Source organism: Stylophora pistillata, chromosome 6 (assembly GCF_964205215.1).
Source record: "Stylophora pistillata chromosome 6, jaStyPist1.2, whole genome shotgun sequence".
Taxonomy (NCBI): domain Eukaryota; kingdom Metazoa; phylum Cnidaria; class Anthozoa; order Scleractinia; family Pocilloporidae; genus Stylophora; species Stylophora pistillata.
Window position 1 is genome coordinate 9,465,073 of NC_142524.1, and position 17,741 is coordinate 9,482,813.

The 17,741-nt window shown below is 39.2% G+C and overlaps 1 pseudogene across 1 annotated transcript; it reads right to left on the reverse strand.

The window, feature by feature from the left end:
• Positions 1 to 622: 622 nt before the first annotated feature.
• LOC148728132 (L-asparaginase-like) lies at positions 623 to 12,291 on the reverse strand (annotated as a pseudogene). The gene is made up of 12 exons (XR_015989054.1): positions 12,134 to 12,291; positions 11,909 to 12,018; positions 8,149 to 8,386; positions 7,578 to 7,661; positions 7,146 to 7,272; positions 6,320 to 6,432; positions 5,946 to 6,131; positions 4,548 to 4,662; positions 4,314 to 4,433; positions 3,636 to 3,731; positions 2,845 to 3,195; positions 623 to 2,146 (listed from the first exon to the last, which is right to left on the reverse strand). The product of XR_015989054.1 is annotated as an L-asparaginase-like (transcript).
• Between the last annotated feature and the right edge of the window lie 5,450 nt (positions 12,292 to 17,741).

The window sequence follows — 17,741 nt, forward strand, 5'->3', positions numbered from 1 at the left end:
GAATAAGCATACAAGACTACGGTTCTTTAAACGAAAATCAGTGCTCCCTTTCACTCAAGAATGAAATGGGTGTAGTGCTATTCTGAACTGACAAGATAGGCTGAAAGACACACCTTCAACCGGCCATCCCGTTACCATTGCTAGCTTTCTTCTTGATACACGGTGAGCACAATGTTAGGAAGAAACAGCGATACTATTTTGGTTGCTTCCTTTCTCGCAAGCTCTCAAAGGTTCCAACAAGAGTGAAGCCACGACTTGCTCACGTGCTCGTCTCTTGCTGCCTTACCTTACACGAGAACCGGTTTGCCACCCAATTTATCATGTTGACGTGCGGTGCTGCGTGACTAGCGTTACGTATAATCAGAAGCTTATAACAATGAATCTGAGTCATTAGCTTCTGATATAATTTAAAGCTTGTGAGCAAAAAATGAGAGCGAAATGGGAGGAGTTCGCCATGTCTTGTGAGAATACTTTATGTCTGACACTGTTTTCTTTTCTATTTGTTATTACTTTCGCATTCGTATCTCCCAGTATATGACCAGACCTACGTAAAGGTCACTTTCCCCAAGTGTAAGTTTAAGAGTGATCTTCAAAAAACAAACAAAACAAAAAAAACACAGAATCATAGTTTCCCAAAATTTCCTTTACTCAGCTTATACTTTATGAAAATACAATTCTCACGTTAAGGTTTCTTAACCCATTAACCCTTTCACTCCCACATGTGATTAACATGAAACTTCTTCCTACCACATTCATACATTATCCACCAAACAGGTAATGGGAGTACTCAAACTTATCAGCTAAAAATTGTTATCCTGATCTAACACGAAATTCCCTACCTCACAAGTCGCGCTTTTGAGCGCGAAGCGCGAGCCGAGCCGAGCGAATGCTCCTTGGAATGATGAATAAATACTTTGATGATTTCTATAAATCAAATTTATGAGAGCGACCTAAAACACATGTACAAAGAACAGAAAACCAAGTGAACGACTTTGAGAAAGTCTAAAAATTCCCATAACTAATTTACAAGAAAATGTGTAACAGCTAGAGGGTAGAATTAACAATCAGATCTTTGGAGTTACAGGGTTATAAAAACAGACAAACAAAATAGCGGTTGGCGCTCGCATGAATACAAACAAACATATTAAGGCAAATTTGGTGAACGAAACACTGAAACTTCTTTTCTCGTGTAAATAAAATGCCTACATACTACATGCTCCTTCGAATGGTGAATAAATACTTTGATGATTTCTATAAATAAAATCTATGTCAGCGACCCAAAACACATATACAAAAATAAATAACATCACATCCCTCAAATAGTTGACAGCCTTTAAAAATAACTTTAAAACAACTTTCCCAATTTTGCCGTTTCAGCTGAAAGAGCGATTTTCAATGGAGTATTGCAAAGTTAAAACTGATGCAGGTTTTTTTAAGCGGCCGTTACGGAAACTTGTCCTTAGTATCTCGTCAATAACAAGTTTTTAATCGTTTTCAAAAATTTGCCAGTCGCGTGAGAATTAAAAGTCGGCTACCTCGCTTTCCTTTCTAAATAATGTTAAGTCACTCGCGCGCAATCTTCCTCATATTGAAAACATCTCTCTCTGGTAGTCTTAACTGTACTACAATCTCCTTGACTTAAGTTAATTTGAACATATTTTCCTTATTTACAACATTTCACTTTCAATCTTCTAAATCCATTTGTTCATCAGCTTGTTCGAGGCACTCAGTCGGTAAAATGATGCGCGACTAAAAACGGCGCCAAAGAAGCAAGAAAGAGGAGGTTGGGTCGGGTTGCATACCGGAGTTCTCTTCGCTACTCGACCCAAGCTTCCCTCATTTTTTCACCCAGCCGCTACTGGCGCGCTGTTTACTATTTCGCCCTGTTTTACCAACTGAAAACGTGAAACAAGCTGTTTGTCCATATTTAAAAGACATGTAAAATAAGTATTCAAGATCATTCAGTTAGTGAGAGAACATTAAACTGCTTTATTCCGCAGTATTCGTCTAACATATCGATAATCTTGACCAATTCATACGACTTAGCATCGTCCAAGGGGGTGCTGCCAAAAATGTCACGGAGGTAAGGGTTTACACCATGCTCCAGCAAGAAGGCAACAGTATCTACGTTGTTGCGGCAAACGGCCTGAAATTCAAAACATGAAGAAAAGTCTAATCCTTCACACCCTAACATCAGTATGCATATTCTCCACACTGCTCTCTATACACTTCCTGAAGTGTTGACAAGGAGAATTTGTCTGATAACCAAGAGCTTCCTTAGTTGGTGAGCATTTCCCTTGTTTTCATGACGTTAATGTTTGATTTAAGGGTGATATAGTACGATAAATCAGATGCAAGTCACTAAAGGTTAAAAAAAAAAAAAAAAAGACCCAACCAAAAGTATGATTCCAGCAGAGGGTACATTTTCTCTGAATCTCTTCAATGGAAAAAAAAAAAAAAAAAAAAAAACAACAACGTATTCAACACAGCCAATCAGAAAAAGCAAACCAAATGCGAAAAATACTACCTTGAGCCAATGGGAGTTCAAAGCAAAAATTGCTCGAAGCGCGGGAAAACGCGGGTGACATAGTCGCGATTAGAGTCAGCTTGCATGGATGGATGGGAGTTTTCTGCACCAATCACGGAGCAATGTAAGGCCACAAGACAAAGCGCGGGAAACAGCCGCGATTAGAGTCAGCTTGCATGGAAGGGTGCGAGATTTCAGCACCAATCATGGAACAATATAGTCCCTGAAGACAATGAAATCCCGGATATCATTCAAAATCAATCAAAGTTAAAGGGCTGAAATCTTTGAACGCGTCTTTCTTAATATCATAAACTCACCACGTGGAGAGGCGTCCTTTTATCGTAATCACTGGAATTTAAATCCGTTCCCGCGAGCTGCCACACGAGTAAGTCATCCACTCGATTTTTCGCTGCCAAGCGACAAAGTTCAACCGCTGTCTCCATTGAAGATTTCATAAGCTGTGCACCAGCTTTCCGAAGGGTTTTGACGATCTCTTTGTGCCGGAATTTAATTGCATCGTCTAAAGGAGAACATTTAAATCTGTCTGGAGCTTGCGTTATTGCGCCATTTTCCAGAAGAAATTGGACCGCTTCTGTGTTGCCTTCTACGCATGCGATATGAAGAGGAGTCCTACCATCATAGTCCGTGGTGGCATTTACATTAGCACCCTAAAAAAAAAAAAAAAAAAAATACAGAAAATCCATATTGAACCCAATCATGTTCTAGGCCAGTAAACACATGCAAAAACGCGGGCGAGCAGGAAACGGCAGGGGTCTGGGAGGAAATTTTGTTTCCTCCTCGCTCGCTCCACTCTTTCGCTCGTCCCTTCAAACCGAGATTTTTTTCAATGAAAAAGGCCTCATTCACTTTCGCTTTAAAAGGCAGTTTGGAAATTGTTGATCACAAGAGACGTCAACCTAGGTCACAGTAAGCAAGCTTAGCCTGCCAGTGTCCGTTACAATTTAGTCGAGTGTGAGTCAGAGTGGCAAGCGGTAAATGGGATGACGGGAAGGCGCTTCCCTCTGGCAGGAACAAAAGCGAATCATCTGTGGCTGTATGAGAAGAATGGTTCACGACAAAAGCCGACGGCATAATGTGCCTTCCCTACCTGATTCAGAAGTTCTTCCATTGTCCTTACATTTCCAGCACTTGCAGCACAGCTCATGAGCACAGGAAGGAGAGCTTGCCTTATGAATTTTATTTCCTGAAATTAAAGTCAAAACTCGTACAAAAAGTATTCCATGTCCACGCAGACGGGGCAAGGGGGGAGGGGCAGACGGGGCAAGGGGCGAGGGGCAGACGGGGAAAGGGGCGAGGGGCAGACGGGGAAAGGGGGGGAGGGTGTGAACAGGCTTGTCTTAAGTAAGGGAAGGAACACTAACCGGCATCCTACTCGGTGACGTCAGGAGCATACTAACTTTTTTATTTTATATATTAGCACTTTCATTTGAGAGAGACCACACTCTCTTATGTAAGCGATGCCAATTTTTTAAAGTTCGTGAGCAAGATAGCTTACTTCCGTTGTTTGTTTTCTTATCATTTTCTTTCTTATGATTATCGGTGACCCTAATTAACCCCAAAGGGTGACCAGTATCTAATTTCTGGTAAATCACTTATGTTGAGATAACAAGAATAAAGGTGATGATCGCCAAACTGGGAAGCTTTGATTGTTAAACGAATTCTCCTTGTCAATACATTAGAAAATATAGGCATTTATTTGGGTGTGAGCATTTATTTGAGTGTGGGTGTTTATTCGAGGAAACAAGGTAACTAATAAAATGATAACCTTGCTGGAGCTAATCTGTAATGACGATGCTACAGCAGCGATGAATGAGCTGTCTTTTAGAGAGAACTGTTCCTTTGTAGGAGCAACAGTGAGCTCTCCGCGAATATTATTTCGAATCAGCTGGAAAAAAAAAAAAGAAGTAAGAAAATTACAGTATTTAACAGAACTAAACTACAAAGAAGTAAGAACAGATTGAAACTGAAGTGGTCAGACTGACCCGGCAACATACATTACCTCTCGTTTCTCATTCAAACTGAGCTCCGTTTTTCCCAACACGTAACAAAAGTTTAGTGAGTCCAGCTTCAGGTGTCATGTCTGAGCCAGGAATTACCCCTGCATCTAACAACACCTGATAACAAATGTGTCAGCAACAACAACAATTTAACTGCTGAGGTGTCAATACAAACAAATACAATAGCCTTTGTACTGAGGTTTCTGACTCAGTCTTTGATAACCTCTCTCCATTTAAACTCTGCCCTAAACCACCCAGGAACAATCCTAATGTGGTAAATTCTTCTCTTACTAGGGCTGTGGCCAGGGGGGGGATCTGAGCTGTGACCCCATCTTGTCCCAAACACAGTTGCAATATCCAGTCATTAACCATTTAGCTTCCCTTACTAGGGGTGTGGCCAGGTGGGGATCTGAGCTGTGACCCCATCTTGTCCCAAACACAGTTGCAATATCCAGTCATCAACCATTTAGCTTCCCTTACTGGGGGTGTGGCCAGGGGGGATCTGAGCTGTGACCTCATCTTGTCCCAAACACAGTTGCAATATCCAGTCATTAACCATTTAGCTTCCCTTACTAGGGGTGTGGTCAGGGGGGAATCTGAGCTGTGACCCCATCTTGTCCCAAACACAGTTGCAATATCCAGTCATTAACCATTTAGCTTCCCTTACTAGGGGTGTGGCCAGGGGGGAATCTGAGCTGTGACCCCATCTTGTCCCAAACACAGTTGCAATATCCAGTCATTAACCATTTAGCTTCCCTTACTAGGGGTGTGGCCAGGGGGGATCTGAGCTGTGACCTCATCTTGTCCCAAACACAGTTGCAATATCCAGTCATTAACCATGTAGCTGCTCAAAAAAAGGTTGTGCTTGTTCATCATGGTAAAGTACCATAATAATAAGGTATTAACGTTTGTCTCACAATGTGGTCACTTATGATGCAAGTCGCGACAATTTGAGTGAATACTGTTAGTCTTTATCGGGCAATATGGTCGACTGGTTTCGGGAGACCAGAGGAAGACAAGCAGTGTGTAGTTGAAAGGTCATGATTCACATCCTAAGTGACCACATCATAAGTGACCACATCATAAGATAACCAATAGTAATTCATTATTATGTAATTTCTCATTGTAATATCCATACATTATCAAGCAAACCAGTGATGAGAAAACTTAAACTTATCAGTTAGAAGTTGTTATCTAGATATAACAATAAATTCTTGTACCTAATTTACAAGGAAATGTGCAGCAGCTAGAGTGGAGAATTAACAATCAGATCTTAGGGGTTTAAGTGTCCTAAAGGTGGTCAGAATACTTCTAAACTTGAATTCAATGCTGCACAGTCAGATTTTTGAGAGGAGACAAGGTGAGATGAAAGAGGTAACCCTAGCTTTTAAAGTTCTTACCTTTCCTGTGGCATATTGATCAACCACAGGACCATGGAGACACTGAGTGCAATTGATAATTAAAAATCCTCGGCAAGTAGCTTTCTTTATGTCAGAAATGATGTCCTCGCGGTTGTTAGGAGCATTTCCACACCCACATGTCTGCAGGACCACACCCAGCATGGGAGGTTTTAGAAATGCTTTCACCTGAGAAAGAGAAAAAAAAAAGATGAGAAATACATTCATACTCATTTGCATACAATATATTCATGTGTATGTGTTTTACCATTGGTGTACATTTACAAAAGTAATGTAACATTATATATTCATTGGATTAAAAAAAAACAAACAAACAAAACTACTATTACTTTGAAAGGGATTCTCTGATAACTTACAGTTTCTGATGTAATCCCTGGAAAGAGCCTAAGTAGTCCAATGTTGGGATTCATGTTGGAACAAACTGTGAACTTGTTAAGACTGTTTGAACGGAATATTGCATCCCACTGTACTGTAAGAATTAAATAAAGTTGCACAGGCATTGGACATTCCAAGCTGGGAAATAACATCATTAGAAGCCACTTATTTCACCAAAAGTTTATGAAAAATCTAGAATGGTTTCCTTCTGGGGAATAGATTAACCGTTTAACTGCAATGATCTGATAATCGATCAGAATGCAAGACTTTATGTAATGATGTGATTCTAGAACGAAGTTACAGAATCATCACTTCTGGGACTTAAAGGGTTAAGGGATGCAGAGTTAGAAAATTAACTAAGACCACACAAGAGGTTTTGAAATGCTTAAAAGCATTTCACTATTTCTAGACAGATTACAGTGTCTGATAACTAATTTTTTTTCACCTCCAGAGACATAACCTTGCAGTTGAGTTTTACAGATGAAAATGCATTCACACTCAACAATCTAATCAGAAACATATATGTCTATTCCTAAAGGGAAGAGGGTAAATGACATTTTCAAAACCATTTTTGAAGTAACCTGTAACCCTTTGACCCCAAACAGTAATTAGTATCTAATTTTTCCTTACAATATCACCCCTGAATCACACATTAAGGTCACGAGAATATACAAAATGATCACCAACTAAAGAAGCTTTTGATTGTTAAACAAATTCTCCTTGTCAGCACCTAAGGGAATGTGTTGAGAACAGTATGGAGAATATGCATACTGATGTTAGGGTGTAAAGGGTTAAATATGCTTTTACCTTCTATGTTCACCTTCATGGTCACCAAAGGAGGAAGATTTGGGGAGTCAAAGGCATCAAAGCTCCCAGCACTCACTTTGGTGGAACGGTTGCCTTGATACAAACATCCAGCAAAAAACAGAGTAACCTGATGAAGGGAAAAACACACTCAGTTATTCTGCCAAAAAGAAAATCAAAACACTAATATATTGATTACAACACGTTTTTCCTTTAGATACAGTAATTTTTACTGATAATTCAATAATGCCCTGTTCCACCAGCGGTGGTTTTCTATAGAGGTTTTGCACAGTAGCCATGTTCGACGGCAGGAACAATAGATTATTTTACCCATGGGAAAAAGTTTTCTTTCTTATGCAAAATATTTTTATTGTTCCTGCCATCCAACATGGCTGCTGTGCAAAACCTCTATAGTGGAGGAAAGTAGAAACAAACCTCAGGAATAATGTAGTGCCCGGTGATGACTAGTGCACCTAACAGGTTGTCACGCCCATCATTTCTCTGCTCATAAATTGGAACCTGATAAAATAAAAAATTCTTGCTATCCATTGCAAATATCTCTAGGTGATGGATAGTGTAATAAATAGTTTTAACACTTATCCACTGCATGGCCATTTATCTGTCGCTTACAATCATTCACTCTTTCAATAACTGGACCCTAAACTGTTAGACTCCATCCCTGATGATGCCGTTGAGCAGCGAAAGCTCGGACTTCTATGATATTTTACAGTAATTCAAGGCCACATTGGTGTTTTTATTGTTTTACCCAAAATGTTACTGAAGGACAGCATTCAAAGATTGTTAGACTACAAGATTACACCCACCTTAATCCAGCCATAAGTAATCTTAATTTACTTTCTTAGACTAGTTCATATGCATGAAGGCAAATAAATACACTAAAACTTGACAGAATTTCTGCATAACATTGTCACACAATCATATCTATGACTCTCTCACTTTACCAACTAAGTGGTTAATGAAAAGTTTCAAAAGTGGGACATCTTACCTGTGAACCAGTAAAGATCACAGATTTACCAAGGTTCTCCAGCCTAAATGACAAAGCAGACACACGGTAAGCCATTGTATCTGTTCCATGTATCACCACAAACCCATCATATTTACTGTAATTGTCTTTAATATCCAGTGCGATTTCTACCCAATCGCCGATTGTCATGTTTGATGAGTCTTTGAGAGGTAAGTATTCTTTAATATAATATAGCACTCGCACTCCATGGGCTGATATGCTGTTTGAGTAATGGTAAACAACAAGTAAATGTGACTTATTGAAGAGCTATACTGTGATACACTAAAAAGTTAAGCCCAAAAGAAACTTTAAAATAGTTAGTTTAAAAGCAGGTAGAGAGCTTAATTTCAAGACTTTTGTTGGCAGGGTGGGTCCTAATTTTGAGCAAAGGAGAGCACGTATTGATACTGGTTTTCATGGGCAATTTAATGCGGAATCCATGTGTCAGGTAATGGATTTTCCTTGAATCGCATAAATGAATAAAAATGAGAAAAAAAGGAAAACTGCATCAATATTGTTAGTTTTCGTCCAGAGCATGCACTCCAGAAAGCCTTTTCAAAGGCAAGAAGAACCTCCAGCTCCCTTTGAAAAATGCTTTTGTTTGGTTTTGGCTCTTCAAATGGTGACAATAATTTTGAAAACATTTTAAATGACATTGTAGGAAAATTTTTTTGCAGTATTGGCGTTACTATTTGACGATAGTTGTCACGTATATGTTGTAGTTCAATTTTATCCTTGGTTCAAATTTTATTTCCCTTTGTTTCAAACTCATTATCATACATTAACATGACCGAGAACAAAGGAAAATAAAATTTGAACTAAGGATAAAATTGAACCACAACATATACATAGATGGGAAACTATAACTATAGCCTCATTTTCAACCCACAATTCCATGCTAGATACCATGCTTCATTAACCAATTAGATAGCAAGATTTCATTCAATTATGCAATTCTATAAAGAATAAAACATGGTTGCTTGTAGACATGGAATTCAAATTGGTATCACCTGGGTTGGTATTTTATTCTCTATATAAACATAATTGTTCAATTTGAGTCTGGAAACCCATTAATTGCCAATCTCCTGATCACAATAAATCATATCAACCATCGTAATTTCCTCAGATGTGATTGCTGCATTAGCTGCTTCATTTTTCACTACTTATAGTCTGTAGAGTTGTAATCAGACAGTGTAATCAGAATCTTTGCATGACTTGGCTGTAATCAAACACCTGTAATCAGACAATCATACTAAGTCCCACCAGCTAAATCCATAGAACTGATCACAATAACCATAGAAATAACCACTTATTTTAAAAAAATGGGAAACTTCCAAAATGGAGGCATTTTTAACTTTAGACCTTGTCTCCATATATATTTTCCCAAAATGGATCATATTTACGCATGTATACGCCGCACCTATGTATAGGCTGTTCTCTGAACTATTGACCAGATCTCAGGAGAAAAAAGTTTTTGCAGTAACAATTAATGCAATCAACCCAAAAAGTTGAGACAACTCATTCTTTTTTTAATTTCTCATTTGAAAACAAAACAACTTCACTATGAAAGAAAACTGTCTTCTTAAGTGGAAACATTTGCAGAAAATTGCAAATGTTTACAAAGGATCACTGTTCCACTATCTAAAGACTAAAATCCATCAAATTCTCTTTCACTGTCACTGTTTTCAAAAATACCTTGATAGTCGCTTTTGTCAATCAATCTCTGTGGTCTTGCTGGTCCTTTTGGTACTTTTTCTTTCAGAAATTGTAATAGTTATGATTAATTAGTAACAGAACTTCATGTCGTTTCAATATCCATGATTGACAAATCAGACTTCTACTTCACAGCTGTCCTATTTTGTCAATCACTCATTTGATTATAGACCTAATAATATACATGAAAAAACTTCTCAGTTCTGATTGGTAAAGATGAATGCAGTTTTCAGTTAATTCAGTGCAGAAGAGAGTTAATTCAGTGCAGAAGAGGGTTAATTCAGTGTAAAGATAGAAACAAACCAGACATTCTAATTGGTCAGAATGATTGGTCAATGTCAAGGTCAATGTCACTTGCGGGTTTGAATAAATTATTTTTGCACCTGATGCATGCGCTTTTCTTCTGCGTAGTTACAAGAAGCTACCTCGTATTTTTTCATGTATATTATTAATACATAATCACATGATTTTCTCGTGCAATTTGGAATAAATAAGCACTTGTAAATTTTTTCAAAGACCACAAATTGCACTCGCCCTACGGGCTTATGCAATTTTGTTAGTCTGAAAAAATTTACTCATGCTTATTTATTCCAAATTGCACTCGAAATCATGTGATTACCTGTACAAATAGGACTCCATTTGGCCCTATCACCATTATTTATACTCGATAAATGTCTGTCTACCTTCATTTATGGTACTGAATTCATCTATATGCTCTGGACTAGCTTCAAGGCAGAAATATCTAAATAACATGAATAGCATGCAAATTGGGAATCAAAGCTGTGCTCTAAGAAAAATTGAGGGGAGCCTAGTGCTCTGAAACTGAAATCCAGGGTACCCAGCATATGCTTTTTATGAAAAATACTAAGATTCCTGAGTCACCCAAGAGCAAAAGTAAGGCGCCATGGACCACCAGGCTCTGCTAGACCACAACTCTGGGAATCCAACAAAAATGGGAATTTTACACCTTCTGGTATATGAAAAATACCACAAGTATCCTTAATGAGTTTTTCCAACAAAAAAAAAACCATCTGGAAACTCCATTTTTCTCTCCTATTAAAAAAAAAACAGTTCTTTATCATAAAATTTGCTGAATTTATTTCGTATCCCCTCCAAATTAAATTAACAGAGTTCATAGTTGCCAAAGTTTACAACAACTCTGTCTAGCAGAGAAAAGTAACTCCTTTCAGGTTAAAACACAGTCAATCTTTGAATGACTCTTCCAAATTGAGCTGCGATACGGACCAAAGACGTTAACTTAAATGAGTTTAAGGCAATTGCTCTTGCAGCCATCAAGTCATCTAATTGACATCTATCAATTGTTTTAATATTTTAGTTTAGGAATAGTACATTATGTTATAGCTATATTTATATAATCATTCAATATATTTTGTTGTTTTTATATTTATTTATTTGTAATTCATAGATCATACTTATATCAGGAGTTTTAACCAATTGTTTTTCATTACTTAGTGCCACTGTTTTTGAAATTATTGTTATTTTTTTTATGATATTATTTTGAAACTCCTAATATAGTTTTTTTTGCTGTCTTAGGAGCATACTTATTAAAGATAAAGGTTAATCATTGACTTGCCGGGTTATGACGTGTAATCACGCGTAAGTCACTCAAGCATGTTTGTAAACATATGTCGAGCGACGAAGAGTGAATAAACAATTTGAAAAGGAAAGTAAGCTTGGTTAATTTTAAAAAGCACTGTAGACACAGGTTTTAAAAAATTTGATTACATATTAATTCAACACCGACGAAGGATGTACAGAAAAAAATTTTGACTCCCGTTTGTCGACGCAGACATTTTGTAATAATTATAGTAACTCTCGAATTAAATACATTGCTACAAATATCAACAGCTCATTATCGCTCGCTAAGACCACATCGAACAGATCAGCAGGGTTTAAAAACAAAACGTTTTTCACAAAAGCCTAAACAATTCATTCAAACAGCCATAGTTAATCGAGGGGACAGATTATGAAACAGCTCAACACGCACGCTTATTGTAAATAGACTTACGGCATGGCTAACTCTTCTTTCTTTGGGTTCAATCTTTGCATATTCAACATCATACAACAAAGGAAGTCGCTTTATTTGCGACTGAAGGTGACCAGATTTCGGCTGATATCCTAAACAAAGTGAAACAAAGCATAAGTAATATGATCATTGCGTTATCAGACAACATGTCTGACAACATGAGACGCCAAACAAAATATAGAGGAAAATTATTCAACGATCTTTTACCTCCATCTGTTTTCTTCATTCCAATCGTTCCGCCTGTATACAATACTAAAATCCTTCGTTTCTCAAGTTTGCTTTAGCATGGTGGAGCCCTCCATGATCGAATGTCGTTTACCTTCCCGACTAGCTCCCGCTCGTTTATATCGCGCCCGCTTTGCATGACTGATGCATGCATTTTTTTCGAAAAAAAAATTCGCAGAAACAATCGCGTCATATCCTCCACTGGTTAAAGAGATAACGAAATTATGGTAATTTATCAACATACGGGAGTTATGTAATTATAAACACAACTGAAGTCTAGATTTGAGAGTAAACTCACTCTCAAATCTAACTATTTGTGCATGTGTTTTCGGGGGCGGATAAAGGGGTGTGTCTAGGGCGGGCCTAACCGCCTCCCGGTTAGCTCAATGGATAGAGCGCTGGACTGTTGTGCGGGAGGACGAGGGTTCAAGCCCCGGCCGGACCAACACTCAAGGGCTTAAAATGATTAAGAAGAATATGCTACCTTTCTCAAACGTTAACATCAAGAAATGGTTAGATATTCTAGTCTTCTCGGATAGGGACGAATAAATGGAGGTCCCGTCTCTTGCAGGGTTAGGGGTAGGAGACGTTAATTTCCCACGCACGAGATCACTGTGTGATGGATGTCCTCCCCTGGGGTGGGATGGGTGGGAAAATAGCAGGTCCACATCAGCTATATAGCTGCCATAAAAATTCAACCTGCTCAAACAAATAAAATGGTGATGATGATGATGATGATGATGATGATGATGATGATGATGATGATGATAATGATGATGGCCGAACTTGTCGTGGATGGTACACACTGGTGACCATCTATGCTATTTTATTTTTCTTTTTATATTGCCACTGTCGCCCTATCATCAAAGCCATCCGAAAAATAAAGTCAAGAGTCAAAGAGATAAAAGAAGATGAATATTCAAAAAGTCTCGCAACGATTCAGGTCTGTGCGAGGTTTCGTGCTGGAGTATTCGAAGGAATGTTTTACTCAAATCCGTAAAGCTTTGTTTGGAAACGCCAGGTTTGTATCCATCTGAGGGGTACAAATATGACGACCGGAAGCTAACAAGAACATATGCCATCGAGTTTTGCAATAAAAATCTTGTAGTCGTCTTCTTCTTCCACTTATTTTTTTTTTTTTTATTTTCCATTCTTATTTTCCTCGCCTGCCTCGCAACGTGATCTGTTTATGGTAAAGAGTCACTCAGTCCACGAGCCTGTCGAACGCCTTTCAAGTTGTGGCAGAAAGAGCGTGCTGTGTTTTGCTTTTCGTTAGTTTTTCTACCCATCAATCCACGTGATAAGCAGATTGGAACATGTATCGATCGAAAACTTGGCCGGGACATTCTGTAATGTACTTGAACAAAACACTTCAAAGAACTTTCAATCAGCAACCTTTCAGGGAAACCCATAAAGGCGTTATCTGTGCCAGACTGGTATCCCCTCCAGAGGAAATCACCTCAAATTTTGTAAGAATGATCAAGCTTTTGCAGCCTTTCTCGCGCTGCAACTCACTAAAAACTTTACGAGAGACTTTATTGAGTTCTTACTAACCGAGCGGGAGGTCTGTATGGGAGAATCTTGACCGACGTCGCGAGTACAGACCGAACGCAGTGAGGTCTGTACCAGCGACCGAGGTCAAGATTCTCCCATACAGACCGACCTAGCTCGGTTAATAAGATGTTTATTATATGGCTGTGTCTTATATGCCAATTTTTTTATATTCTTTGTACCTTTTTTCTAGACCGGTCTAGATGCCGGTCTAGATGGGAAAATCTAAACCGCTTTCAATATTGATTTCAGCCAATCAAATTCGTGAATTCGGTAGTTCCCAGTCCTTGTGAGACACAGCTATAAAATAATAGTCGGTATTAGCCAAAACATTTTAATACAATGATAATTATTCATTGCGGCGCACACTTGTCTTTTCTTCGACCTAGCCTACTTTGCAGTATTTCTGTTTTACTTTAGTCAAGCGGGAGAGACTTGGAAAAGGTGTGAATAGCGCGTGGAACCCCCTGCATTCGCGCGCGCGAGTCAGTCTCCTCGCTTTGCGCCTGATTGGGAGGAAACAGACAAAAATCTTCCCAAAGCTACTTTCAACTCGTGACGATAACTCTTTTGTCGGTAGAAATAAATGCACGGATTCAGGGCAGAATTGGCCAAACCAAGCAACGCCGACCAGAAGTGAAACTCGTTGTACTCGACGTATCTTAAGCTTATGATGGCCACGGGAAGCCAACAAACGGAGAATACAAACACAATCAAAGCTATCGTCTTGGCGACTTTCTTATTTCTTTCACGTAACTCTGCAAGCATCTGGCCGACTGCCAGTATTTTTGTGCAAATCGTCTATTTTAAGAGAGGTCCAACCGACTTTGATAAATACAGCAATTCCACTGCTAACAATGGCGATATAACAGAATGCCTATTGATACGACGTAAATTATAGAGGCAGCTTGAGAACAGTTTAGATACGTGGTCGTCAAAGGTTACGGCAGAGTCGATCCAGACCCCCAAGTCTTGTACAACAGGAGAGAGCTTAATATTCTTCCCCAATAGAACGACATAAGGTAGAGACAAGTTTCGCGTTAGTTGTGGTACGCCAACCACAAGAAGCTTAGTTGTGTTTGGGTTGATTAACAGAGAGTTTAGTGAGTACTACTTTGCGATCTCGCGGAGATCCACTCTATAGGCCGGATATCTTGCTATTTTTGTCCAAGAAGTCCATTAACTGCGTGTGAGCCGGCAGCACTCTCGCATATCTTTGACATTATTTGTAGCAGGGATATAGAACGGGTGCTTTCAGGGTCATCCGGATCGCCGGATTTTTACTTATTCGCATATTTCTTCTTACAATGCAGAACACTGACATATCAATTACATGGCCTGTGCGGCGATTCCAAAAATACTCAAAATGCTTTCACTACCTGAGTAAATACATATATATTTGGCACGCTTTGTCGACATTCGCAGGCAAACGAAAGCTAACAATCGTTTGCCGTAGAGAATTGCTTGTTCCTGAAAAACCCTCCGATTTTCAACTAACAATACAGGGCGTGGTCGTGTCGCCCCAGTCTCGTGCCCGGCCGACCTTTCGCGGCCAAGCGGTTGTAAATTACAGTCACACGGTAGGGTCTGGGCACGAGATTATACAGGACCACACAGAAAACGCGATTTTAATGGGCTTACAAGAGTGTAGGGAGGGGTGGAAGGGGTGTGGGGTACCACTTGGCAGCTTTTTAATGCCGTAAAATATATTTTTGTAACAGGCTGCTTTTTAATACTGAGTAACTGATACCGAGTTTGTTAGAGATCTTACAAAGCGAGGTACGGTGGCCAAGGCGTCATATCTGTTCGTTGTTAAAACTTGAGACAACAAGTATCAACATCTAAAAGATCTAATTGCACAATTTCGATCGCTCTCAGTTTACTTACAAGAACCAAGAAAAGGTCAAAGAGCACCTTCGACAATCAGTGTAACAGAAGACTTTTTCACTCTTTTTTGTATTAGTCATATCAAGGACTGAAGAAAATTCATACGAGGGGACGTATTCCGAATATCCTTTTTGTTTGCTCTTGAATTATTAATTTAACTGAGGTTATAAGGAACAAAACTTTCATAAAGGGATCATCTTTGCATTTAAAAAAGTTGCAGTTATTCAGATGAATTTCATGGTTTTATTTCATTCTGACACAATCAGCGAGTAACAACTAACTGCTGCTATATCCGGGTGACATGAAATGATCTTTAGATCGATCAGAGCGCACTTTATTTAACGAATTTTAACTTAGCGTATACACCTAAAATGCACTGCTTGTCAAGAATATTAAGCACATGTACAGTGAGAGGAAGGGCAATAACCTCGCGCACAGTTATTTACACACCAGTTATCCATACCGGGAACATGGGCATAGGCTCCTGTGGCTCTTCAGACGGCTCCACATTTACACTGAGAGGAAGGGCAATATCCTCGCGCGCAGTTAGTTACACACCAGTTATCCATACCGGGAACATGGACATAGGCTCCTGTGGCTCTGCAGACTCCTCGGGGCGCTTCAGTAGGGGCTTCTGGGGCACCCTGTTCCACCGCACATGTACAGAGAGAGGAAGGGCAATAACCTTGCGCGCAGTTATACACACACCAGTTATCGATACTGGGAACACGGGCATAGGCTCCTGTGGCTTTGCAAACTCGTTGAGGTGCTGAAGCTTGTGGTGCTGGATCTCTCATTCTTGCACGGCCAGCTACAACAACTATCAAGGAGACAGTCGCAAAAAGTCGAACGATATCTTTCATTCTCGTCTAAATTGTCCCCAATGTAAATGATGCTCAGTTCAAGTCGATCTACTCTTCTCAGACAGTGAACTTGAACATGAGAGACTCCAATTTATATCAATTGCAAACAAAGACTGTTTGTAAGCATCAAACAAAAGGTAGACAGTTGCGAAAAGAAAGAATAGATGCATTTACTCGTACGCTTTTACGGTTGGAAAGTCATGCTCGCTGTACCTTTGTAGTTTTGTAATTATGGCATATCACGTAGATTCTTTGAGAGGGCGAATGATTTACTCGGGAGGTTAAAGAACTTAAACAAAAGAAAAAATAGACGCATCTACACGCAAGCTTTTCCGGTTAGAAAGTCATGCTCGCTTTTAATAACAATACAAAGACTAACAAACATATGAAATACATATATGTATGAACTGCGGTTATGAAACGTATATGTGCACGATCCTTCGCAGTAAAGCACTATTTAAGCAATAGTGAAAGTCAGACCTGAAAAAATTCAGGCCTGTACGGGATTCGAACCACTGACCTCTGCGATACTAGTGCAGCGCTCTACCAATTGAGCTAACAAGCCAACTGGGAGCAGGCCATCAGATTAATTCGATTGGAATTCGAATTAATTTGATGGTTTGCTCCCAGTTGGCTTGTTAGCTCAATTGGTAGAGCGCTGCACTATCACAGAGGTCACTGCACTATCGCAGAGGTCAGTGGTTCGAATCCCGTACAGGCCTGAATTTTTTCAGGTCTGATTTTCACTATTGCTTAAATAGTGCTTTACTGCGAAGGATCGTGCACATATACAATACAAAGACTGTTTGTAAGCATCAAACAAAAGGTAGACAGTTGCGAAAAGAAAGAATAGATGCATTTACACGTACGCTTTTACGGTTGGAAAGTCATGCTCGCTGTACCTTTGTAGTTTTGTAATTATGGCATATCACGTAGATTCTTTGAGAGGGCGAATGATTTACTAGGGAGGTTAAAGAACTTAAACAAAAGAAAAAATAGACGCATCTACACGCAAGCTTTTCCGGTTAGAAAGTCATGCTCGCTTTTAATAACAATACAAAGACTAACAAACATATGAAATACATATATGTATGAACTGCGGTTATGAAATGTATATGTGCACGATCCTTCGCAGTAAAGCACTATTTAAGCAATAGTGAAAGTCAGACCTGAAAAAATTCAGGCCTGTACGGGATTCGAACCACTGACCTCTCCGATACTAGTGCAGCGCTCTACCAATTGAGCTAACAAGCCAACTGGGAGCAGGCCATCAGATTAATTCGATTGGA